This window comes from Pseudorca crassidens, chromosome 18 (assembly GCF_039906515.1).
Source record: "Pseudorca crassidens isolate mPseCra1 chromosome 18, mPseCra1.hap1, whole genome shotgun sequence".
In the NCBI taxonomy this organism is placed as follows: Eukaryota; Metazoa; Chordata; class Mammalia; order Artiodactyla; family Delphinidae; genus Pseudorca; species Pseudorca crassidens.
Genome location: NC_090313.1, coordinates 45090274 through 45116788, shown reverse-complemented (window position 1 = coordinate 45116788; position 26515 = coordinate 45090274). Strand labels below are relative to the sequence as shown.

General features: G+C 32.9%; 1 protein-coding gene across 1 annotated transcript in view; it reads left to right on the top strand.

Annotated features, from left to right (window-relative positions):
- The window catches only part of KLHL1 (kelch like family member 1), a 374463-nt gene that overhangs the window by 277401 nt on the left and 70547 nt on the right, over positions 1-26515 (top strand). The window lies entirely within an intron of this gene.

Here is a 26515-nt window from a genome sequence, read left to right as displayed (position 1 = left end):
AATACATACATTCGAAGGTTTTGTTCTTACTTTTCTATAGTTAGTGGGAAAATCTCCATGAATGTTTGTTCTCTTTAGCCTTTTTTATGTGTCTTAATTTTCCTGAACAAGTACACAAGACAAATAATGTAAGTGTCCTATGTTTGCGTCTAATAGGTGACATAATTATCCATAATACATTTATTATACATGTACAAAATACAGTTGGCAAACATAGAGTATGACCACATATTCAAGCTCTGTTAAAGGAACTCTGTTGTTAAAGAATCAGGAGGAAGCAACAGAACTTACCTCAACTACTGTGAAGTGAGATCCCAAAATAGGAGGCAAAGGGAAACAATTCAGGTAATCAATAGAGAACAACACACATTTCCCATTTTTTATTTGCCAAGAAGATATCTGTGACTATAAAATGATTTTCACTAGTTTAATTTTTTGAAGATTTACTCCTATTTGCTGGGCTATGGATTTCTAGTGATTATCACATTAAACGAGCATTAAAATATTAACATATATATTCAAGAGCTTAACTATTAGTTAAAAAGGGTAAATGACTTGACACTTTAAGAACTAAGGAAATGGCATCAATCTCCCTCCTTCCCTGTCTCTCTCCACTTCTAGCTCTTTCTTTAATGTTATTATTTAAGAGACCAAGTCAAAAATTTCCCCCCTAAATGATATAGTGCTTAACACCCTCTTTTATAAAGTGGTGAAACAAAATATCTTAGATACAAATCTCTCTCAAAAATAACCAGAAATTATATTGAAATGTCCCCAAAAATGTTTTTCAAGCTTAGAAAACAAATCTATTAACCTGTATCCATGTAGTCCTTATGAGAGTAATAAATACTAAATAACACACAGTACGTGATATAATTTGCCATCTCTTGGAGCAGAAGCATGCAAACTTTATTGTAACATTTTTGCGGTACGCGGGCCTCTCACTGTTGTGGCCTCTCCCATTGCGGAGCACAGGCTCCAGACGCTCAGGTCCAGCAGCCATGGCTCACGGGCCCAGCCACTCCACGGCATGTGGGATCCTCCGGGACTGGGGCAAAAACCCGTGTCCCCTGCATCGGCGGGCAGACTCTCAACCACTGCACCACCAGGGAAGCCCTATTGTAACATCTTAATAAGTTCATTTTACCTATAAAAGTAAATATCAATAAAAGGACAATGATGTTATATATGTTTATCAAATTTTAAGGTCTAATGAATGACATTTACTTTTCAAGAACACTGCATTCTACAGAATGAATGCCTGTATAAGATAAATTCAATTTGTAAATATACACATATCATTGAAAAAATAAAGAAAGAACATTGATGAAATCAGGCCAGCCAGTGACTAGGACTGAGCAATAAACAACAAATTAACATTAGTATAAAAATCACTATGCTATGAAGAGCCAAAAGACATGACTAATTTAAATTTTTAAATTTAACGACTTTAAATACAATTACCATAGCATAAAATAATACGAGTATGGGGGGGTCTATTGAGTTAAGCTCTTTGTCAGCATTTGAATTTGTCTAATTTTACACAGCAGTCTTTTGAGGCTGAAGAAATTCTTAAGAAATTGAACTTTCTTAGGGATTTTGAATCTTTCATTTTATAATTGAACACTACTAATTATTTAGCTATTGTTCCACTTATCCAGTAGTCCAGAAGATTAAAAGCGTGTGACAAAACAAGGGATTTAAAAAGATATTCCTGATTAAATCAGCAATAAAATAGAAAAAAAATTGAAGGAAATTTTAGGAATTCTTACCATATCCTCTGCACTCTACGAATTGGATATTAAATATATCCCATAACTTAGATAAAAATCTGACATTACCAAACCTCAGAGAACCTACTTTTCCTGCTGCAGCAGAAACTTTACCAGTTTCAAGAGATTTAAAGAACAACTAGGACATTTTCAAGTTAATCCCTTGTATTTGCATTGTGCTTCTACTGCTTAAAAGCTGTTTTCTACACCTTATTAACTTGTGCTCTTTCTAAATAGGCATTAAGATTTTATCTTAAAATTGTGTTTTCTTTTCTTTAAAGGTAATGAGGAAAATTAAAATGTAAAAAGAGGCAGGGAAATCAAAAGAAAAAATATAGCAAAACATTGGAATTTACTTTGCATGACTAATTTGAAAAATAATGCAATACAATATAATACAGTATGTTACAATACAATACAATGATATGCAATATTTAGTGTGCTTTTTGGAATTATTTACATATTCATATTGTGCCTCATAAGGCTATGTAAACATTTTATTGAATTCCTCTTCAGCTCCACAGTTACTGGGATTTGTATGATATTTTATGGGATTGATAAACTATGAGTACAACTCTTGCAGATTTTCTGTAAATATTAAGAAAATTCAGAGCATTTTTCTCTCCTTTCCCCTCCTTTCTTCTTATATCCACACATACATGCATCCTATAATGATGCACTTTTTGCACATCTATTTTGTGCCGGCTCTGTGTTAAGAACTTGTGAACATTATGAATATTACCCCTACCTCACAAAGCTTCCAAGTTACTCTAGGAAAGCAAATAGTAAACAAAATATTTGTGAATAAAATGAGTGTTACAGGAATGGAATTGCGAGTGAAATCAGTATAATGCTTGGGAGCCAACCTAGTCTAGTCTAGAAGAGTAGAGAAGTACAGAGAAAGTGTTTGTTGTTGTTGCTGTTTTTAGTTGAAATCTAAAGAATTATTAGGCATTAGTTTAGCACATTACTGGAGCAGCAGAGTAGGTGTGGTGGTGAATTCCAGACTAGAGATAAATCAAATGTGAGGGTTTACAGCTAAAGAAGAGTGATATCTTTAAAAATGGAGAGAAATCCTTTATGGCTGAAATATAGCCAGTGGAGAAATGAAAGCCACATGGTAGTAGAGGAAAGACACAGCAGATTTCAGGGAAAGGATAAGAATGATAGATTCTGAATTGAAATCTAGACATCATAGAAAGCAGGTGATGTTCCGAGTGAAGAAAGTAGTCTTTGCGATCAGAGAGATGCCTGTTCAAATCCATGAATGTCACTTAAAATCTCTAGTCTAATTTATCTTTTCTCAATACTGTATTGTGTTTCTGTAACAATTACAGTGTTAAATGTAAAGAGGCTAAACTAATACACAGCATTCCAACATGCTTGTTGAGTGCCAAAGAAACCATCAGAGAACTCAGCAGCAACCTGGGCTGACTTTCCTTATCACATTATGGACTAAGGCCAAGCCATCTAGGAACTTTGGAGGCATGGACTATAGTGGTTCTATGACATAATAGTAATGTAACATAGGGAAGAAGATAGGACAACAAGATATTCATATCAGTGGAATTTATATGGTTAGCATTATGTAGAAATTAAATACCTTTTATACCAATACAAACAACATTTAAGAGTTGGGAATCACATGAATTGTATGAGAGAAAAGAATCAAGTCATAAATGAAGTTAGCAGTATCTCTTGGAAAGTATGATTTAATTCGCTGCCATACTGGAAAATACTGAAAAATAAGTTTTTAACGATGTAGTAATTTATAGCATATTTAAGGACAATTAAAATGATTAATATATTTATTAATGTTTGTTCTACTATGAATGAAAAATGGGACATAAAATTAAATACAGAAAAAGTCAATGAATTTTTAAAAACTATTTTTATTAGGAGGACAAAGTTTTTAAATGTTTTCAACTGAAATCAAATGCAGATTTAAAACAATGCAGTAAATTGTACCAATAAATATGCTTTCATTTTGGTAAGAATTTTATTACAAATCACATAGGAATCATCATAAATCCTTTAGAAGGTTGAGTTAAAAGTAAAACACTAATTGCTTATTCTCAAGTGCTTGAAATGTCTCACACTAATGTATGATTCATGTAAGCTATGAAATAAAATTTGGTGCTATTGGTTACTGGAAAATATTTGTATCAAAAAGTCTATTGAATTTATTTTCTGATGTTGGTTGATTATTAGAAAATTCCATGCAAGTAAAAATAATTTGGTTTTGTACTCATAGAAATTGTATTTTTTGAAGATTCATTTTATTTCATTCTAATTATGAACATATATTGAAAACCTGGTAAATATACAGTAGTATAGATAAGAAAAGGAAAACCAACTGTGAGTTTATAACTTAAATATAATCATTGTTACCATTGTTAACAGAGTGGCATATTTTCTTTTCCAAATTTCTCTGTAAATGTGCATGTGTGTGTGTGTGTGTGTGTGTGTGTGTGTGTGTGTGTGTATACATGTTTGTATACAGACATAACTCTATATCTACATTTATACAGAGATTACCTATTTACAATTGTCTTCATCTCTCTCACTCTGGTATCTAAATATAGGCATATTTAGATTTATTAACATACCTAAGAATTATTATTTTGTTGCTTTTATTTATTAATTATATTATATGTGTAAATTTATATTTCATTAAATTTTTTAAATACATCATTTCAAGTACCTTACTAATTCTTATTCACATTAAAAATGCCACGGTTTACTTGAGCTTAATCCTATTATAAAACACTTTGGTGGAATAATCCATTTTATTTTCTATAAATAACACCATCACTAGTATCTGCATACATTAAGAGTTTTTCCTAAGCTTTGAGTGTTTATACAGATAACTGGCTGGAAAATTACTGGGTGGGAAGGTAAAGCTTTTGTGACATATGAGCTGATTTCTTTCTTGAAAATTTTTAAGAATTTATAGTAGCACTAAATTATGGAAATAGTGCCATTTTTAGGGCCTTGTCAACAAATTTTCTGTCTAAAAACCCTTTTTATTATTAAAAATTTTAGCATAATAGTAGAAAAAATAATATAATGAACCCTGTATTCTTGTCATTACATTTATATTTCTCCTTTTAGTAATGAAATTGAATATTTTTGTAATTTCAATTTTTTATGTATTTAATCATCAAATATACTGCTGAAGAGTGACATATTAGTTTGCTATTTTTCCAGTTATTACATATTTTATTTCAGTTTCTTGAACTAATTGCCTACAGTATTTGGCATAAAGTTCAATAGAAATAGCTTCTGAGGTGTTTTTCTCATTTTGTCTATTTTATAAGGAATAAGTTAAATATTTTACAAGTTTGCTGTAAACATCTAGTATGTAGCATAGCATACCTGGCAGTTTTGGAGAGAATGATGAATACTGTGTATGAGAATATATAGAGGCTATGGACAACCTTAAATTCTCTCAGAGATAACTTTCCTTTTGACAGACACTTAAGTAAGAGCAAAACACCTTCTTCCAAACAAGCATTAGAAAATTTGAGGCTAAGATGTAGTATCTGTGAGGGTCGCCCTACTCCTTGTTTGCTTTCTGTATGTATACCAAGGTCATTGGTCTTTACTGGGCCCTGAATGCCATTTTATTTTCACCTCAGAAGAACCAGTTCTAATTTTTTAGCATCTTAGCTTCCATTTTCTGCCTGGATTTCTGTCTCTCCTTGTATATGTCTTACAAATTAGTAAGTGCCCAGAAGACAAGCAATTATGCCTTGTCATTCTTTTTTCTGAGTCTAAAGTCCTGACTACCTTGGTTGCCCTGAACTACAGTTAGTGTCTCCCCAGCTGCATAAGGCTACCAACAAGCCTGGGCCAACAAGTGCTTCAAGGACTCTCAGCCTAGTGCTGCCTGTGAATCAGCCATTTCCCAAGGGGAAAATGGCAAAGGATGTTGGCCTCATTTCAATTCTCATCCCTTCTATCTGGGATTTGTCTTCCTAAGTGTTTGATATCATTTTTTTAATCTCTAATGTTTTTAAACAGCTAAATTTTGTATTCTAAGACTATCACTTTATAGTTATTCTTATGGAGATAGCTTATTTGATACAAGCTAATCCATACTTAACAGCAGAGGCCCCTGCAAATTTGTAATTTCAACATTGTCCATTTATGAAACTTCTCTTCGAATTTTTTTGAGATATATATGATAATGTTGCTGATGTTCTCATCTTACATGCTTTTTGAAAAATTTAATCTATTATTTCTTTAAATATTTCACAGGTTTATTTTATATTCTGTAGCTAATAACTCCAACACCTAAAAGCTTGAGAGTCTAAGTCTATTGTTTGTTGTTTCTGACACCAGGAATAGCAGAGGAATTGCAATTCTGGAGATGCAATCTCTAGCAAGCTACAGGCTCATCCACTGAGGGTTTGGGGCAGGCTGTGTTTATGGGCAAGGAATGCAAAGAGGGCAGACTCCAGCCAGAGTCCAAGAAGTTAGTTTATTGGCTTGAGGATGGGGAGAGATTCTTGGCAGACGGTCATTGGTAAATTTTGGTCTTTAAATCAGGCATTTGTGGGAAATCAGTTTCTCGGTTCTTGTGTTATCTCCCTCAGGGAGCATGCGTGAGATTATCTATTTCATATTTTTGGGTTCCATTTTACATTAAAATCTTTTCACACTTTCCTCTAGCAAGCATAAGTCAGTTTTAACAAAGAACCAGGGCCACCAGTGACATACAGCTTTATCAGTCCTCTTCAATGCTCCAGGCTTAATGCAAAGTCTCTGGATCATTCTCCCACCTCATGTTAGGCCCAAAGCAGATGCTCTAGATCTTACTGTAGGTGTGGACATCCACTCCAAGGAAATGCTATCTTTTGTACTCGGGTAGCAAACTCTATCCCAGGTTTCACCTCACTGTTCTTCAGCTATTTGGCTGAAGTTTTTTTCTTGGAGTTTTTTCTTACTTTCAAGTCCAGCAATGCAAAAAATTAATGTTATTATTGCAATTTGCCCAGATTTACTGGTATTTTAACTGGAGGGCACTTTGGAGTGTCTTCCATTCTCTATCAAGCAGAAGCCTCCTTTTTCTTTTGTATCCTGATTTTTTCCTCCATAGATTATTTTACTTGTTTTATGCCCTATACTTTTTGGAGAGTACGGATTTTGTTTAGAATTAAACTATTAGCAAACCTGACATTTCCCCACTTTTTACATATTTATAAAGTATACCATTGATGTTTCCATGGTTTGACAGTGTTTGAATATTCACAAATTTGGTAATACTATATTCACATGTAACTTCCACATCTCTAAAATGAAGATAATAATTCTACCTCAAAGTATTATATTATATCATGTAATAAGTTAGAGCAGTTCTGATTACAATGTAGATGGTGACTCACTAACAATTTGATTGAATCCTTACATATTCTTCCCATAGCAAATACAATTCAAATTCATGCCTGAGCTTAAATAGAAATCAATACATATCTTGGATCTGAGGCATTGTTAACAAATATTCAGAACTACAAGTATAAATTCATGAGCATATTTGTTCTAATATAATAGATTAATTCCCTTTTCTAAATTATAAGCAACTTGGAGTCAGGAACTTTACATTCTTAACATCAGAAAGCATTGTTATTTAGAGTAGGCTTTCAGTAAATATCTGCCATACTTAAATTACAACCTATTTAGCTAATTTTAGTAAATATCCAAAATGAAAAATCACATGTATGTGTGTGTATATATACTATTTATCAATATAAACTTTGTATAACTATGAAATTCTCCTTTATTTATAATCTTTGGAAGATTTTAAAGGGAAACTGTAAACAAAAGATTGCCATTACCTGAATAACTTTCCCAGAAGTACTCCTCAAGAAAAAAGAATTATTGTGAATCTGTTATTTATCCTTAGTAACTGATCATTTGGGAATGATAAAATTATTTCATCAATGATTTATACACATATTTTGATTGAAGTATAGTTGATGTACAATATTATATTAATTTCAGGTGTACAACATAGTGATTTCACATTTAAACACATTATGAAATGATGACAGCAGTTAACTCTAGTAACAATATATAACCATACAATATTATTATAGTATTATTGACTAAATTCCTTATATAGTATATTACATCCCTGTGATGTTTATTTTACCTTGAAGTTTTTTCCTTTTAATTCTCTTCACCTATGTTGCCCAACCCTCCACTTCCCTCCCCTCTGGCAACCAGCTATTTGTTCTCTGTATCTATGAGCCTGTTTTTGTTTTGTTTGTTCATTTGATTTTTTCCTTAGAGTAAACATATAAGTGAATATTTGTCTTCCTCTGTCTGACTTACTTCACTTAGCCTGTTATCCTCTAGATTCATCAAAGCTTTTGAAATGGCAAGGTTTCATTTTTTTATGGATGAGTATTATTTGGTTGTATATGTATACTGCATCTTCTTTATTCATTCATCTACCTGTGGACACTTAAGTTGTTTCCATATCTTGGCTATTGTAAATAATGCTGCAATGAACATAAGGATGCATATATCTTTTTGATTTAGTGTTTTTATTTTCCTCAGGTAAATACCAAGAAGTGAAATTGCTGAGTAATATGGAAGTTCTATTTTTAATTTTTTGAGGAAACTCCATATTGTTTTTCATAGTAGCTGCACCAATTTACATTCCTCAAAACAGTATACAAGGGTTCCCTTTTCTCCACATCCTCACCAATATGTGTTATTTGTTGTATTTTAGATGAGAGCCATTCTGATAGGTGTAAGATCTCAAAATCTCATGAGTTTCATTTGCATTTCCCTGATGATTAGTGATATGAACATTGTTTCATGTGTCTTCTGGTCATTCATATGTTTTCTTTGGAAAAATGTCTGTTCAGGTCCTCTGCACATTATTTAATCAGGCTGTGTGGTTTTTTTTTTTTTTTTTTTTGTGGTACGTGGGCCTCTTACTGTTGTGGCCTCTCCTGTTGGGGAGCACAGGCTCCGGACGTTCAGGCTCAGCAGCCATGGCTCATGGGCCCAGCCGCTCCGTGGCTTGTGGGATCTTCCCGGACCGGGGCACAAACCCGTGTCCCCTGCATCGGCAGGCGGACTCTCAACCACTGCACCACCAGGGAAGCCCAGGCTGTGTTTTTGATATTGAATTCTATGATTTGGATTCATGTAGGTTGGATTTTAACTCCTTATTGAATATATCATTTGCAAGTATCATCTCTCATTCAGTAGGTTGTCTTTCTTTTTGTTGATAGTTTCCTTCCCTGTGCAAAAGCTTTTCACTTTGACGTGGTCCCTTTTGTTTATTTTTACTGCTGTTTCCCTTGACTGAGGAGACATATACAAAAAAAAAATATTGCTAAGATTGATGTCAAAAAGCATACTGCTCACATTTTCATCTAGGATTTTATGGTTTCAGGTTTCACACTTTAGTCTGTAATACATTTTGAGTTTATTTTTGTATATGGTGTAAGAAAATGATCCAGTTTGATTCTTTTGCATATGGCTGCCCAGTTTCCCAAGACATTTGTTGAAGAAGCTGTCTTTTCCCCATGGTATATTCTTGTTTACTTTGTCATAGACTAATTGAGCATATAAGTGTAAGTTTATATCTGAGCTCTCTATCCAGTTCCATTGATCTATGTTTCTGTTTTTATGCCACTGCCATGCTGTTTTGATGACTATAACTTTGTAGTATACTTTGAAATCAGGGAGCATAATACCTCCAGTCTTTTTCTTCTTTCTTAGGATTATTTTGGCTATTTGGGTCTTTTGTGATTCCCTACAAACTTTAGGATTATTTGTTCTAGTTCTGTGAAAAAATGTCATTGGTATTTTGGTAAGGATTTCATTGAATCCATAGATTGCTTTGGGTAGTATGGACATTTTAACAATATTAATTATTCCAATTCATGAGCACATTATATCTTTCAATTTTTTTGTATTGTCTTCAATTTCATCAGTGTCTTATAGATTTCATAGTACAGATCTTTCATGTTTTAGCTTAAATTTTTCTAGGTATTTTATTCTTTTTGATTCTGTTGTAATGACATTGTTTTCTTCATTTATCTTTCTGATAGAACATTATTAGTGTATGAAAACACTACATATCTCTGTACTTTAATTTTATATCTTGCTACTTCACTGAATTCATAAGCTCCAATATTTTTGGTGGAGTCTTTAGGTTTTTCTAAATATAGTATCATGTCATCTGTAAACAGTGACAGTTTTACTTCCTTTCAATTTGAATGCCTTTTATTTCTTTTTTCTTGTGTGACTGCTGTGGCTAGGACTTTCAATAATATTTTGAATAGAACTGGAAAGAGTGGGCATCCTTATCTTCTTCCTGATCTTAGAGTAAATACTTTTGGCTTTTCACCATTGAGTATGTTGCTTCTGTGGGATTGTCACATATAACTTTTATTATGTTGAGGTATGTTCCCTTTACACTCACTTTGTTGAGAGTTTTTGTATCTTAAATGAGTGTTGAATTTTGTCAAAAGCTTTTTCTGCATCTATTGAGATGATTATATAATTTTGTCATGGTATAGGTTCATCTGTGAGACTCTCTGTGCTTCCTGGACTTGAATGTCTCTTTCTTGCACCAGTTTAGGGATGTTTTCACCATTATTTCTTCTAATAGTTTTTCTGTCCCTTTTTCTCTCTCTTCTTCTGGGAAGCTTATAATGCTAATGTTAGTATGCTTGGTGTTGTCTCAGAGCTCCCTTAAACTGTCCTCATCTTTTGGTTTCTTTTTTCTTTTTACTATCCTGATTGGGTCTTTTACACTGATCCATTCTTCTGCAACATCTAATCTGCTGTTGACTCCCTCTAGTATAGTTTTTTTTTATATATATTTTTATCTCTTTATTGAAGTTCTCACTGTGTTCCTTCATCTTTTCCTGAGCTCAGTGAACATTTTTATGACCATTACTTTGAACCCTTTTTCCTGGAAGATCGTTTATCTCCATTTTATTTAGCTATTTTTTCTTTCTGAGGCTTTGTCTTGTTTTTTCATTTTCAACATATTCCTTTGTCTAATTTTTCCTAACTCTTTGTGTTTGTTCTTATGCGTTAGGTAGATCAGCTACATCTCTTGGTCTTGAAAGAGTGGTTTTGAGTAGAGGTGTCCTATCAGACCCAGTAGCACTGTCCTGCCTGGTTGCCAGAACCAGGTGACCCAGGATTTTCTCCTGTGTGGGCTGCATGTGCCCTCATGTTGTGGTTGGGCTGTGATTGCTGTGGATATACCTAGTGTGTGGGACTGAACTGCCATGCATCTGGCTGAAAGGCCTAGTCACAAATGTTGCATGCACTCTGTTGTGTGTGACTGGCTCCTGGTGTGAGATCACCTTCAGGGAAATATCAGTGCTGGTCAAGGGCACCTGCCGAATCTGTCAGGGTGGAGAGCCACCTTGGATAGGCTGTACTGCCAATCAAGTGTGCCTGCCAGGACTGGTGGTGAAAGGAGCTGCTTTGGATGGTCTCTGCTGCCAGCTGAAAGTGGTTATTGGGTCTGGTAGGTGGCCACTTTGGAGGAGCACTGCCTTTGTCAGGTCCACAGGTGAACCTGGGGTGGGTTGAATTGTGCAAGTAAGTTACGTGGGGAGAGTCAGAAATGACACCTACCAGCACAGGGTCAGCTAGGTAGAGGATGATGGAAAAACAAACAAACAAAAATGACTGGCCCTTGCCAGTTCCTCTATACCCAGAGAAAGTTCTAACAGCTCCCAGTCCCTCAGAAACACACCTTAAAATTAATCAATAAATCCCCTCAGTATGACTCAGGTGCTTTTTTCTGTGTTGGGTCTCAGAGAAAGTGAGTTTTGCATGACCTTTAAGAGCAAATTTTGGTTTTCTATACCCCTCTGCCTCTCCTGGACATAAGCTTGCTTGTTTTCAAAGTCTAACATTGTGGGAGCTTGTCTTCCCAGTGCAAGTCCCCAGGGTTCAGGAGATTCATGTAGGGTTTCGAGGCTTTGTTTCTCAGGGAGGACCACCACAAATGTGATATCATTCCTGTCCCTGGTTTCCAGTGTTGGGGGTGTGGGTCCCAGGCAGACTGCATCTGCACCCTTCCTGACCATCTCAATGTGGCTTCCTCTTTTTATCTTTAGTTGTGGAAAATCTTTTCTGATAGTTTTCAAGTCATTCTCAGAAATAGTTGCTGTATGTGTTGTTGTAATTTTGGTGTGTCTGTGGAAGGAGGGGAGTCCAGGATCTTCCTATTCTGCCATCTTGTCCCAACACCCCCCCAATAACATGTGCTTTACTAACTTCCAAGCACCATTATATACAAAATTTCATTTACATTTTACAGCAAATTTAGGTTGAGAGTATATTCTTGATCATTCTGATTTTGACAGAGGTTAAGAAACTTCTTATTTTTACCTTTTAGTAAGTAGTTAAAATTAAGGTAGACTTTAAATCTAGGTATCTGTGTAATTCCAAAATTGGTGATCTTTCTTCTACCCTTTTTTCCCACCTTTAACCTGTTAATGATGAGATGTGCTCAAAGTGACTTTTTTAAATATCAGCATAAAATTCCCACATACTTTTAATTCTTAATATGTGATTTTTATTTATAATTTTACTGAAGTTTGGAACTAGTTCTCTAGTGTACAGGGTAAAGAAAAAATCCCAGGACAGGTAAATAAACCTTATTTTATTATTTTAAGAAATACAAAAGAAAGTAATTGAAAAAATTAAATATGCTCTAAAATACCCATTTTTTAAAATTTAACTTTTATGTGTATATTATTTCCTCAAAGAAAAATTATCCATATGAAAAAAGCAACTTTTAGTTATGAAATATAAAAATCCTATTTTTCTGGGATTAAATATTTCTAGGCTGAAATACATGGTATACTTATTAAATAAAAAGTTCTATAATTCAACACAGGTAATTATATTTCCTACTATAAAAAAAACCTGTTAATATCTAGACTATACCCTACTATTAGTACTTCCGTCTAACTTGGCTTCAAATTTTAGTTGTCAGAATTACTCTGCTCTCTATAGTTAATCAGTTATCAGGGACTGTCTGATTTACATCAGCATTTCTACTACTTTAGTTGAAGCTTTGTCATCTTATGCCTGCAAACCTGGGGTATTTCATGTGTTTATCAAATGGACCATTTTTCCTGACAACACATTACTAAACTAGATAATGATCTCCCTACCTCCAATCTCTCTCCAATCGTACTCATACAGCTCATTATTTCCAAAGTAACTTATCACAGCTTTTAGCATGATCATTAAAACACAAAGATATAAATAAAATAATAAAATAAAAACCTTCATTAGGCCCCCTTCCCCCAGGAAGAGCCCAATATTCTTTACCAGTGCAACATCTATCCTTCACCAGCTATCATTACAAATTTAACCAGCAGTTTTTTCCTATTTTTCTCTCCACCATAAATGTCTTGAAGGATACTTTTAATCTTTACCAAATTTCACAACTCACTTCCTCAGATATGAAGCACCACACTGGTTGCAGTACTACCCACACATAGATATATTATCTGATGCTTCAGTGTCTTTTTCCTTTTATCCCTCTTTCTTTGCTTGTCTAACCCTATTGTAATATTCTCTCACCCATGGCTTCTCAGTTAGCCTTATTTATCCCTCATCTATATCTTAGCATTGTGTTCTTGCCACTTTTATTATACCAATCCAGTTATATTAAATACATCTGTTTTCATTTTCCCAAAATAATACAAAATTTTTGAACATATATAAAACTTAAAAGAATCATTCAGTTAACTTCCACATACTCAGCTAGATTTTACAGTTAAAATTATGCTACATTTGCTTTAACACATATTTATCCAACTATTATTCCTCTACTCATCTATCATATTTTTAATACATTTCAAGGTTGTAGACATAAGTACACTTCATACTGGACACATCATCATATTATTAACTAGATTTCAATATTATTTTAGAGCTTTTGGACAATATTAACATACAATGAAATGCACAAATCTTAAATGTACTTTTAAATGAATTTTGACAAATACATATATTTGTGTAATTCAAAGTCCTTACAAGATAGAAAACATTGCCATTACCTCAGCAAGCTCCCTCATATCCCTTCCTAGTTAGTCCCCAGCTTCCACATCTCCAAGACAACCACTTCTCTGAATTTCTTTCTGCTTAAAATAGTTTGGTCTATTCTTAAACTTCATATGAATGCAATCACACATTTCATATGCCTTTATCTAAACTTTCTGTCAACTAGCATACTTTGGTGACTCTACCATGGTGTTATGTGTATCAATAATTTATTCTTTCCTTTGAATTCCTTAATAGTAATCTGGTTATCCAGCTTCCTGCTGATGAACACCTGGGATATTTCCAGTTTTAGCTATTATAGGTAAAACTGCTGTGAGCAGTCATGTACAAGTAACATTTTGTGACCACTGCACTTTCATGAATAAGAGATACATTAACCAATGTTATAGACATTATAACATGACTTGCAAAAAATATGCGTGGAAAAGAAATCATGAAAAAAATCTTCTTGCTTCTTGAAAACCATACAAATATATGAGTAAATAAATCACAAAAATATGCTGTTTTCTCTATGGCTATTCATTACTAAACCTATTTGCTTCTTCATGTTTTTTGTTCTACTAGTAATAACATTTCACATGTTGGATAACAACCTGGGCTTTTGGGGATTTTTTAATGCATATGAAATATTCTTTGATATACTGGAATTATCAGATGTATTTTTATTTAATGTCAAAGCTTTTGAAGAATTTTATGTTATTTCTGTTTCACACTCAGGTAGTCTTGATGCCTGACTTTTAAAATTTCCTTTTAAGATCATGCAGCACTAATGTGGTTCAGAAATGCTCATGTAGACTTGTAGATAATGATCTATACACATAATGATATACCCATCAAGAGATGATTTAATACCAAGAGCAAAATTCATGAATAAATATCACAGGGAATAAGCACATTTAATTTACTCTATTACACTTGAGTCATATTAACTATACATATCACTCAAGGAATCCAACCATACCTGCTGAGAGAGATAGAGATAATCATTTCAATGATGAGGTGTGATGTCAACCTCAATTTCTCTGGAGTAAGCAAGAGATGGGAGAAGTGAAAATGCTGATGCCTCAGAAAGTTCCAGTATCTGTGTTGTGCTGAGAGTACCATTATGCATTTAATTACTTACTTTTAATTTTATATAAGAACAAACTATACAAAAGAAAACTAGGTATTTTATTTTGTATCAACAACAAAGAAATACCCAACAAAGAATGTTTCCATACTAAATTTAAACTTTTCAAAGTACAGCTATATATCTGTGTGTATATTTGTCTAAGTCCATATTAACGTGCATTTAGTAGAAATGTAAGGGATTTTAATGAAAACAATTTTAGTTATTTTAGGACTTTTGGCTGGTGTACAGACTTTAAAGCCTAATTCCTCACTAACAACCCCAAATACCACTTGATGAGTGATGTTTACTTATTTTAGTAAAATTATAACAGAGCTGTGTGAGCCTTGTATTCTTTAGCAACATAATTAAGTATTCCATATGTTGGTGTTCCTCATATATATAATGACAATAATATCACATACCTTTTTGAGATACCATGACAAATATCAAGACAAGGACACATGTAAAAAACTTAACTGAATGCTGACTCAATAAATAATGGTGGAGGTAATCTTTTGAAATGTTACATATTATTCAGTGCTGGCAAATTTTTTCACATTTAAAACTCTAGTTTTCAGGGTTAAGACTTTTACAGTTCACAGAACAAATCCAGCCAAGAAAGGTCTCATTAGTAAGCTTTTGACTTTTAGACAAAGTTCCTTTTGAAAGGAAGTTAATGAACAACATGTGTATACCTATAAAAAATATAGTTATGCTTTTGCACATCTGATTTGCACATATATATTTTAACCCTATATATTAACCATTGTTTTCTACATTTTATATATATCAAAATTTCAATGTCAGTATCAATTTAATATTTATCAGATTAAAAGAATTTTAAAACAGCTATTATTCTTTACTATAATCAAATAAATATGTTTTATACCAATTATACAAATAAATTATGTTCACATATTATACTATTCTTAATCTTTACTTGATCTATCGTCATTACATTCTAGTCAGAGGTATTTTTTGTTGTACATAATTACAATTTCCTTTTAAGTGGTTTCTTTACAGGAATCTGTAAGGGTGACCATTGCCTAGGTCTACCTTTGAAGCATGGGCATGAATAATAATGGTTTCATATGTTTGGCAGTCTAATTATAATTCTATTAAATTAAACTAATTTTTATAGGTACTCACGTGTTGAACAGAAAATGTGACTTTCTGATTGTTCTGTTAATATTACTTTTTTTCCCAAAATTAGGAAAATAAAATAGATTTTGTTGATTTTTTAAATCTCTGCCCCCAAATTGGAAAGTACTAATTATGAAATTGGGTTACAATTGTATCCATTCTACTGCCAGTTCCCCAGCATTTCTTGGGTTCCCAGGTTATTAATTCATCTTTTTGGATTATCTAATTCTGCTACAAATATTCACTGAACACTTACTAATCTCCAGTCACTGTTCTCAGTGCTGGTAAACCAAACAGCAAAAGTCCCTGGTCTGTTGCAGTTTAAATTATATTCAGCAGATTAAGAACAAATATACAAGTTAGTTTAGTTTATGCAATGACTAGTTATCAAGAAATATAACTAAAAGTAAAAAAAGGGGGATGGGAAGAACAGGATAAGGGAACAGTGCTGCTATTTTTATGAAGGTTGGCTGAGAAAGGCCACCCTGATTAGTTAAATCTTATATACAAATTGCTATATGAAAATTTAATAAATGTTTTTCTAAAAGGAAGAGTTCTTTGATTTATTATGACCAATAAACATTTGTTGGGTGTCTTTTTCTCCAAATATTTATATTTTATTGGTATTTTAAGAGTAAGGACTGGCAAACAATGGACTAAAAGCCAAAGCTAACCCACCGGTTGTTCTGTATGGCTTTGGTTTATACATTATAAGAGTTGAAAATAATCAAACAAAGAATAATATTTCATGGTGAATTTAGTGAATATTAGCATTTTGTGAAATTCAAATTTCAATGCCCATAAAATTTAATTGTGACTCACTCATTTGTTTGCCTATTGTCTACAGTTGCTTTCACTCTATAATGCCCATATGGTTGCAACAAAGAGACCCATAAGGAAACCCACAAAGGCTCTGTTTTTTACTATCTGGCCCTTCATGGAAAAAAAAAATTTCCAACCTCTGTTACTGCAGAAAATAAATCTCCATATCATATTTCTAGGAAACTTGTGGTGCCAAATGTATATTCCCTTGACCCAACTCTAATTTATTGGCAGCTGGAGTGGACAGTTTCTGTACATGTTTACAATGTCCCACCATAAGCAGCCTTCTGGTCTACCTGTTTATCCTCTTAGGAGCATTCTTTGAGGTGCTGGGAGCAAGCTCAGACTGCATGACCCTTACACAGGAAGCCCAACTGTACAAACAAAGCTCCAGGAGCTATCCTCAACCAACTGGGTATGGAAGTATGTGTATCTACTGTAATATCACTTTCAGTGTTCTCACCTTTTTCTTTATATGCTCCACTTAACTTCTTTGTTGGCAAATACTTTCTTCAATTATCTTTTTTTATTTTTAAATGACAGTGAGTTTATCATAGGAGACAAAAAAGCAACACAGGGGTCTGTGCATGAACTCAGCAACAGAAGTTCAATGACCAATCACCTGCAGGCTTTGGAAAAAGTGAGGTGATTTGTTACTGATCATGAGGTACATCTGTTGTTTAAGTAGTGATTTGTGGACTGAAGAGCTAGTAGCAAAGTTTGTATTTTATGCAGTGATTCACAGTTAATATGTTGTGGTAACTAAAATTGGGAGGGGCTGTTTTATTTAACTAAGCCATGGTAAATGAAATTTATTCACACCAGAACCATGCAAAGCTAGGACCGTCTATATTTGAGGAGATATTGTACGATCATACTGCAGAGAAAGAGGACTAGAATGTTAGGGTAGAAGACTGACAGGAACAAGTGTATGAATAAGAAGCCCTCCTTTGCTTTGGTTAAAGGGGAATCAAGATTCTGAGAGGCACTGATCTCTTTTTGACACAAGGCAGTCCCACTCTGCTGTCCTGCATCCAGCATGGCAGCAGGCAAGCAGGGGTCCCTCAAGCTTAGACTAAGGCATTTATAAGAGACTATTTAGTTCCAAAGAAAGAGTTAACAAAGAGTTAAAAGTTGAGAATCTTTCAAATTGATAAATTTTAGAGGTAAAACAGAAAAAAAATAAGAAAACTGTATCATTACATCGTTCTGTTTACCTTATGCATGCTAACTGTGAACACCAATTGGAGCCTAGTTAAAGATATACGTCAAGCATGCTGATGGCATGTCAAGACAACAATAGCAGTGACTCTTCCCTTAGATTGTGATTAACTGAGTGGACAGGAGAAAGAATTAAAACCATCCTTTATTCTACATGTTTGCATTGCCTCCTTGTTAATGGCCTTCTTGCAGCCACATGTCAATTACTGATTTTCATTAACAACCAGGTGTCTGATCAGACAGCTCTACATCTTTCATGTGAACTCAAAGCAAATTTTAATATAGTTAACAATAACAGGAATCTTGGTGAAAAAAAACGTAAAAGGAGAGAAAGCATTAATTCTTAACTATGAAGTAAAAATTTCCTTGAAATTATTTTATTGAATCATTTTATTATTGAGCATATTATTGAGCATATTATGATGTTTGACTATTTAATGGGTACCTTGGATTTTCATAAATGTAAAATTTTTAAATTATCTAACTGTAGGGATGAACTGATATTTCTCTCTTTCTATTCAAAGGACTTGGCCAGATCATTTTATCCTGAATTTGTCTCATCACACTTTCCATCATTGCCTGTATTGTTGAAAGGCAAAAATGGAAATTGAAATAGATAGGTGGAATTAACCATCTTGACCTGATTTTTACTCCTTGGCTTGAACTGAACAAACTGCACTATCAAGAACTTTTAAAAAACAGCTTTTCATACTGCAGTTCTACAACTGGATAATTTCTAAAGCATTTAGCTCAGTAGTGATCATCATATGGCTTTAATAAAATGATTCACTTACAATACTGTGCCAGAGAAATTTAAGCATTTGCAGTTAGGTGGGGGAAATAACTTTAAAATACTGTATGACTTTTTCTGAAGAAGAGCAATATAATAAAAGAAAACTTATTCTTTCATATTTGCCCTTTTGAGGACTACTATTTAATGTCTGCCTCAGTAACTCCATTCAGTCACTTTAGTTCCACTTCAGTACGTTTTCATTGAACTTGAAATATATCATTGGAGATTACCATTTCAAGGTCATCAGTTTGCACCAAGCTGTAGAAACAACTCAAAATTACGAATAACGTCATGTCAGCCTAAACCCAGTTTGTTTTACAGACACAAAGAGTTTTCTTCTGGAATAGGTGTTGACTTATCAGGCTGCTAAGAGATATTTTAGGGAAGAACCATACTTCTTCCCCAAGGGTCTCAGGGGAAGAACAAAGTAAAGTCAAGGTAACTGCTTCCTTGACAGTCTTTAGAATCAGGAAAGATGCTCATGTGTTAAATTAAATTCTGGTTGTTTACATTGTTCTCAATGAGTCTGCAGACAAAGGACTTTCAGCTCCTAGAAGCTATGTTCTGTAATAAAGAGTGAAGGAAGGTTCTCTCAGTTAAAAATTGAATCGCTTGTCAGTGAAGTTTTCTTTCATGGGCTCATCTTCACTAGAAAGACACAAAGCTTAGTGACTATCTTGGCTGTAACCATTTCCAGTGTCTCTTCTGAGGATGGATCAGGGTTAAAATTATAAGTTAAATTCTTCAAAATTTAGTCTAGTAAAAACTTTATTTTGCCTTTTAGTGGTCAGAGGATTTGCACCACTTAACTGTACATTGTGTACATCTTTCAATGAATGCGGATTGAGTAATAAATTAGTGTATTATGATAAAATGCCATCATAATTATAAATTCTTTTTAGTGAGTACATTCTTTTTGATCAATCTCCCAGTGAATGTTCAATACATAAGTATATTCTTTTTCTAAATCAAGTCTCCTTTTACAAACCCACAGGGAAAAAAGCCTGTGTGTGTTTATGCATGTTTCATAAGTACTAGATCTTAATCCTCCAATGCGTGGTTCTTCTCTGTCAAAGAAAGAGAGAGTTCGCAGGGCTACCTCAGCTTACTTCCATGATAGAAACTCACAGAGAAGGAGAAGTAAAAGATTTAGACATGGGCTTCCCTGGTGGTGCAGTGGTTGAGAGTCCGCCTCCCGATGCAGGGGACACGGGTTCGTGCCCCGGTCCGGGAAGATCCCACATGCCGCGGAACGGCTGGGCACGTGAGCCATGGCCGCTGAGCCTGCGTGTCCCGAGCCTGTGCTCCGCAGCAGGAGAGGCCACAACAGTGAGAGGCCCGAGTACCGCAAAAACAAACAAAATATTTAGACATAAGTAGAAGTCACTGCATTTTCACCTAATGTGGTACTAATATAAACCCTCAATTTTAATAAACATTAGTAGGTCATAGAGAGCCTTCAATTAATATATCTTTGTAAGGGTGGGTGCTCATTTATGAAAAAGACAAAAATGTACTTTCCAAGAGTTTATAGTTTAGGTGGAGATCAATGAGCGCTCATGTTTTTTTACTATACTGATGAAAAGGCATTTGAGTGACTTTTGTTTGTGTCATACACTCAGTAATACTACAACTAGAACTCAGTTGTCATAATAGTCATTTTTCCTTTCATTCACAAGTGCTGACATTTTCTTTCATTCAAAAAGGGTAGAAAAATTCTAATAAATATTATATGGAAAGTGTTTTGAAAAGTTTTTAAACTTTTCAAAAGGTTTTTAAGAAGTATCTTAAAAGAGTATTTTAATAATAATATAAATAACAAGGGCTTGGTTTAATTTATGCAAATGTTAGTTATAAAAATAATTGGAAAATTTCAAGTAGTATGAGTTTATGTTCAGTGAACAGTTATTAAGAAAATGAAAAAATAAAGTATACTTGTAATAATGTTTTAATATGTGTTCTTTTGCTGTAAAGTTATTTTAATACATGAGCTTTTTACTGTAAAAAAGGTGGCTTAGTAATAATGATAGAAATAATAACTACAAGCTTTGAGTTACTTTTTTAAAGTCTCTTTCCTATGACATCTTTAGCAACACCAAAAACTGCTTTTAAAAATAATGAATTAGTATTTTAATAACAGAACTAAGATGTATTTATGGCAAACTCTTTAAAATAGGAAGTTACAAATCAAAAATTCAACTTCCTCCATTTCCTAAATGCTCCAGGTATTTTATTACACACACACGCACACACTCCACACCTCCCATAATAGTTGCATTGATTTAATATCAACCAGTTGGTTTTGATGTGAATATCAAAATTATACATTTTCTAAATTTTTTGTAAATTTAATGATTATTAAGATTATTAATAAATTATTAAGATTATTTAATAAAATTATTATTTAATTTTAGGAAAGCTTAAGTAAATCTTTCAACATTTACATGGTATTCATATTGATTTTCTATTAATTACCTGCTAATTTCATTAGTGTATTCCTATTTTAATGTTTCTAATTTACTTCTTGATTTATATAAGCTTTTTACATATCAAGGAAATTCACTCCTTGTTATATTTATAAAACATTTTTGTTGTTAATGTTCTCAGTCTTTGGGTTTTTTAAATTGGTTTATTTTTGATGTAACTATATTTTATATTGAGGTGGTTAGTGATCACATATATATATATACTTTAAAATTTCTGGGTCTCATGCTTTCCCTCATGGACTTTTGATCTTAGGCCCACCTAGAAGTGAAAGTTCATCAACTACGTTTTCATCTTCTAGGATGTTTAAGGTTGTAGTAGAGTGTGACCGAAGGCAGGTTACTTAAAATTCCCGTCCCTGTTAATGCATGTGGAGCCCTGAGAAAAGAACCACACATATGCTATTTCTGTGGCACTGTGTGCTGTGATCTAGCCCTGTCTCATCTAAACCTCATTCTGGTGTAACGAGTAAGGCAGGACTCTAAGTTATTTATTTTTCTCCAGAGGACAACTGGTTATCTTAACACTATTTATTTGAATAATAAAATGTTTTTTCACTGATTTGAACAGCCATTTTTACTATATTACACTCACATGTATTAGAGTTATTTCTGGCTTTCTTTTCATATTTATTAATATAGCCATTTTCATTCATAATAAAGCCATCTTTTTAAAATCTCTAGTTACACAATACTTTTTAATATCTGGTAAGCCATTATTTCCTCAAGATTCCTTTGTATTGGAGATTGTCTGGCTTTTAAAAATGTATATCCTAATATTTGACTTTCAAATTTCCAGAGAAACACAAGTATAATTTTATAAATACCTTGTACAAATATTATTATATAAATTGTGATTATAAGATAATTATCATTCGCACAATAACAAACCATCTCATTCAAAATTAGTATGATTCTTTGTATTCATTCAAACTGATATTATTCAACAGAGTTTTACTTTTTTTCTTTATCTAGATTTGTAACCTATTTTGCTGATTTTATTTTTAAATAATTTACTTTTAGTGGTGCTATTTAAATAGGTTCTTCTGTTCTGTACACAATCTGGTTATTTTCATTTTTAAAAATTGCATGGATTTTTGTATTTTACTTATTTGCCAACTTCCAGAAATTTTAATTTTTTTTCTAAGATTTTAAAGATAATAATTTTTAATTATTAAGGTGGACTGTTACATGAAATACAAATAATTAAAATGATATTCCATACTTTTGTTTCCCTTGGTTATGAGCCAAGAAGTTGGCATCCTTTTTTATTTCTTGATTTTAGTGAAATTAGTATAAACTAAACAAAATGCTTGGGTTTTGAGATGTATATACGTACTTCAAAATCTAGCATTAAGCTTAATGATATATATACATTTATGTCTCTATACAAATCTTCAACTTACAACGGGATTACATGTTGATAACCCCATTGCAAGTTTAAAGTATAGTAAGTTGAAAATTCATTTAATACACCTAACTTACAGAACATCAGAGCTTAGCCAAGCCCACCGTAAACATTCTCAGAACACTTACATTAGCCTACAGTTGGGCAGAATCATCTAACACAAAGCCTATTTTATAGTATAGTGTTGGAAATCTTATGTAGTTTTTTGAATACTGTCTGAAAGTGAAAAACAGAATGGCTGTAAGAGTTATCAGTTGTTTACTCTCGTGATCACATGGCTGACTGCGAGCTGCGGCTCACTGTCCTGCCCACCTTCACAAGAGAGTATTGTACTGCATATTGCTGGCCCGGGAAAAGATTAAAATTCGAAATTCGACTTACAATTTCGATCAAATACATATCACTTCCACACCATCATAAGTCAGAGAATTCATAAGTCAAACCATTGAAAGTCGGGGAGTGTCTGTACATAGCTATTTATCAGTTTATTATCATTTTACAAATATTTATACTGGGGGGATGTAGAATTTCATTGGTTGTTTATTTGGTGCACATGAAAGTATTTTGATGATTATGAAATGCTACAATGCCATCCTAATAAAATATAACGAATTATCTAAAAAGTAAAGACTTTTATTTGTGCTTGAAAAATATTTTCTCTGCAATAATACTTTTTTGTATAAGTGTAAGAATGTTATCTCGAAGTTATATTTTTCATAAGTATGCAGATACATGAAAGACAATGAAAATTTTATTCTATGAAAAATTCAAGAAATAAGTAATTTTTATAATAATACCTTCTTTAAAGCTTGATGTCTTATGTTAAGTATCATGAAACATATCTTTTGCTTTAAAAAATTTTCAGAATCCTTCTCAATATTTAGTTTTTTTAAAAAGAATACATCTGACTAATTTAACTTTTTCCAAATGATTTGATGGCACCAGGATCACCATTATTATTGGGCCAAAATGTTCTTTAGTCATTATATAATGTGTTTTTTTTTTTTAACAGCTATAAATGATTGTTCTATTTGAGTTAAAACAATATTTCTTTTTTCTGGTTATTCCTTCACTATCAGCTATTGCTACTTTCAACTCCCCCAGATCATTTTGACTTGTAGGTTTGTAAAAAGTCTTGAAAATCAAGTAACTAAGCTTATTAACATTGTGTTAAAATTATAGTAAAAAGGCTCTGTGAGAATACCTGAGGTCCTTTCTGTTAAGTTGAGTAAGAGCTTTACCTTCTTTACTGGATATTTTTGTGGCATCTGTTGTGTCTGTTCAGAAAACTCCTATCATTTTATTCTGTGTTGTGTTCAAGATAAGTAAGATTGTTAATTATTTGAATTATAGATATGGAATAAGTCCTGCTGTCTGTAATGCCAAAATAGAACGTGCAAGTATTAATTCCTATTTTTCTTCTCCAAATAATCACATTTGGCTCTATGAATGAACAACTCCAAAGAGACCTAGAACCACACTTTAATAACATCTTGAGCACTTATTCTCCGTTTTATATTTTGAGAAAGGAGCCTGCTATTTGTTTTGTCGTGAGGAAATCATTTTTGTAGTCATATTGTATCAATACCTTCTAGTTATGTTATTGAACTTGGAAAACAGATACTTTATAAATTTTTAAAATGCAAATTAAAGTAAACTCTATTTCTGCTATAACACATTGCCATAAAGACCTTATTAAAACAAGTGCCATCTTTTAGCTCACAGTAAGTCAGAAGTCCAGGAAAGCACATCTGGATTCTCTGCTCAAGATCTCAAAAGGCTGAAAACAAGGGGTTGGCGAGGCTGTGTTCTCATCTGCAGCTGGAGGCCATCTTCCAAGGTCATTCAGATTATTGACAGAGAGTTTATGAAAGCAATCTGGATGCTATTGTGCCTGCAGTCACACATTTTAGAGTTGTGCCTCTGCTTTGCAGGCATTTGAGATAACTAGAGATGGTTTCATGAACCCGAGAGTAACTATGTCTTAAAATAAACTTTCCTTATTTATTTCTTTCAACTGTATTACTTACCAGCACAGTAGCCCACTCTTGTTCATATTCTGTTTTTAATTTATGTGATGACAAATATTGCCTTTACTTTAAGGAACAGCTCAGAGTAACATTGCTCAGAGAGAATGGCTTTGTCCTTCCTCTAACTCAGGAAACCACCAAGGGAATACATACACTCTTATAAGCAAAAGAAAACAACAGAACTTACAAACAAACTGATACATTTTTAAAAGTATAATACAGTTGGGAAGTTTATACAGTCTAACTAATGACTAACTAATAACTAATAATGACTAACTAATAACTAATGAAGTATGCTGGTGAGAAAATACCTTAAAGAATATTATCACTAATAACTTGCATTAGAAAAAGAGCAAGCATATTTTTAAGTTTGTGATCATTAAAAACTAGACAAAACATTTATATTACAGTCTGAATAAGAAAATAATCAACTTATTGATTAGTATAAGTAAGCTCTACAAATCAAGAAATCTTTGTTTTGTATTATGAAACTTTTTTTGACTAAGCAAAATTGAAGAGTGGAGTGAAAATAGATCTTCTCTAGAGCCTCCTGAAAGAAAAGAAAGCCCTGCCAACACCCTGATTTTAGCACAAAATGTAATTTGAACTTCTGACCTCCAGAACTGTAAGATAATAAATGCATGTTTGTTAAATTGCTAAATTTGAGATAATTTTTCTCAGCAGCCGTAGTAAATTAACACAGCTTCTAAATTAAAAAAAAAAAAAAAAAAAAAGGAAAGCAGGAATGCACTCTTATTTCTGATGTAGCAACTTTAGGATAAAATGTATAGTTCACCTCTGAAAACTGCAGCTAGAGGAAAAACACTGTAAAAGTAAAAAATCCTGCCATGTGTTGAGGTTGAAAACACATCTAGCTTGTTTCAATGAAACTTTGAAACTCAAATCAAGTCCTCACTTTCCCCTTTGAATACCAACACCTTTTATTGCTTAGAGGCCCTTAACCTCACACATTCTCAATGATTTTCTCTGAGAAGGATGAATGTACCTTAAACACCATGCAAAGAATTTGACCAAGGTTTTGGAGAAGAAAGTAGTGGAAGATATTTAATTCCAGACCTGCAAATACGTGTCTCTTGGGATTGTGTTAATTAGTATTAGGTTACCCTATTTCTTTTGCCATGATTTGTCAAGAGTTAGTCATAAGAGAGAGGTATTTGCATACAACTCTTAATTTTTAGTTAGGCATTCATGGAATCCCAATGCTATCAAGCTTTGAGAATTCACATGACTTTGAAATTATTTAACACTTTAGTTCACCTTGGAATTTCAATTTGTACATATTTGAATAAAACATTTAACATATCAATAAAACATAAATACATTTAAGCATAAAAGAAGCACTTTTGTTTAAATAATTTATCTTATGTTACTAACAGTATCAAATGACTTTTATGAATATTCCAGTTTATTTTTACTCTAAAAATAATAATAGTCTTATAATACTTAATGTTTAGTTGTATGAAAATTAGCTCATATATTTAATAACTTCAAAAAGACAGATTTAATTCATTCTAACTCAGCATTTATATTATTACAGCTTTGTCACTTTTGAATAAAAATTGAGCATAAATTATACCATTTTACTTCAATTAGCAAAACTTTTCCTGCCAAGTTGTTTATATTTATTTAGTTC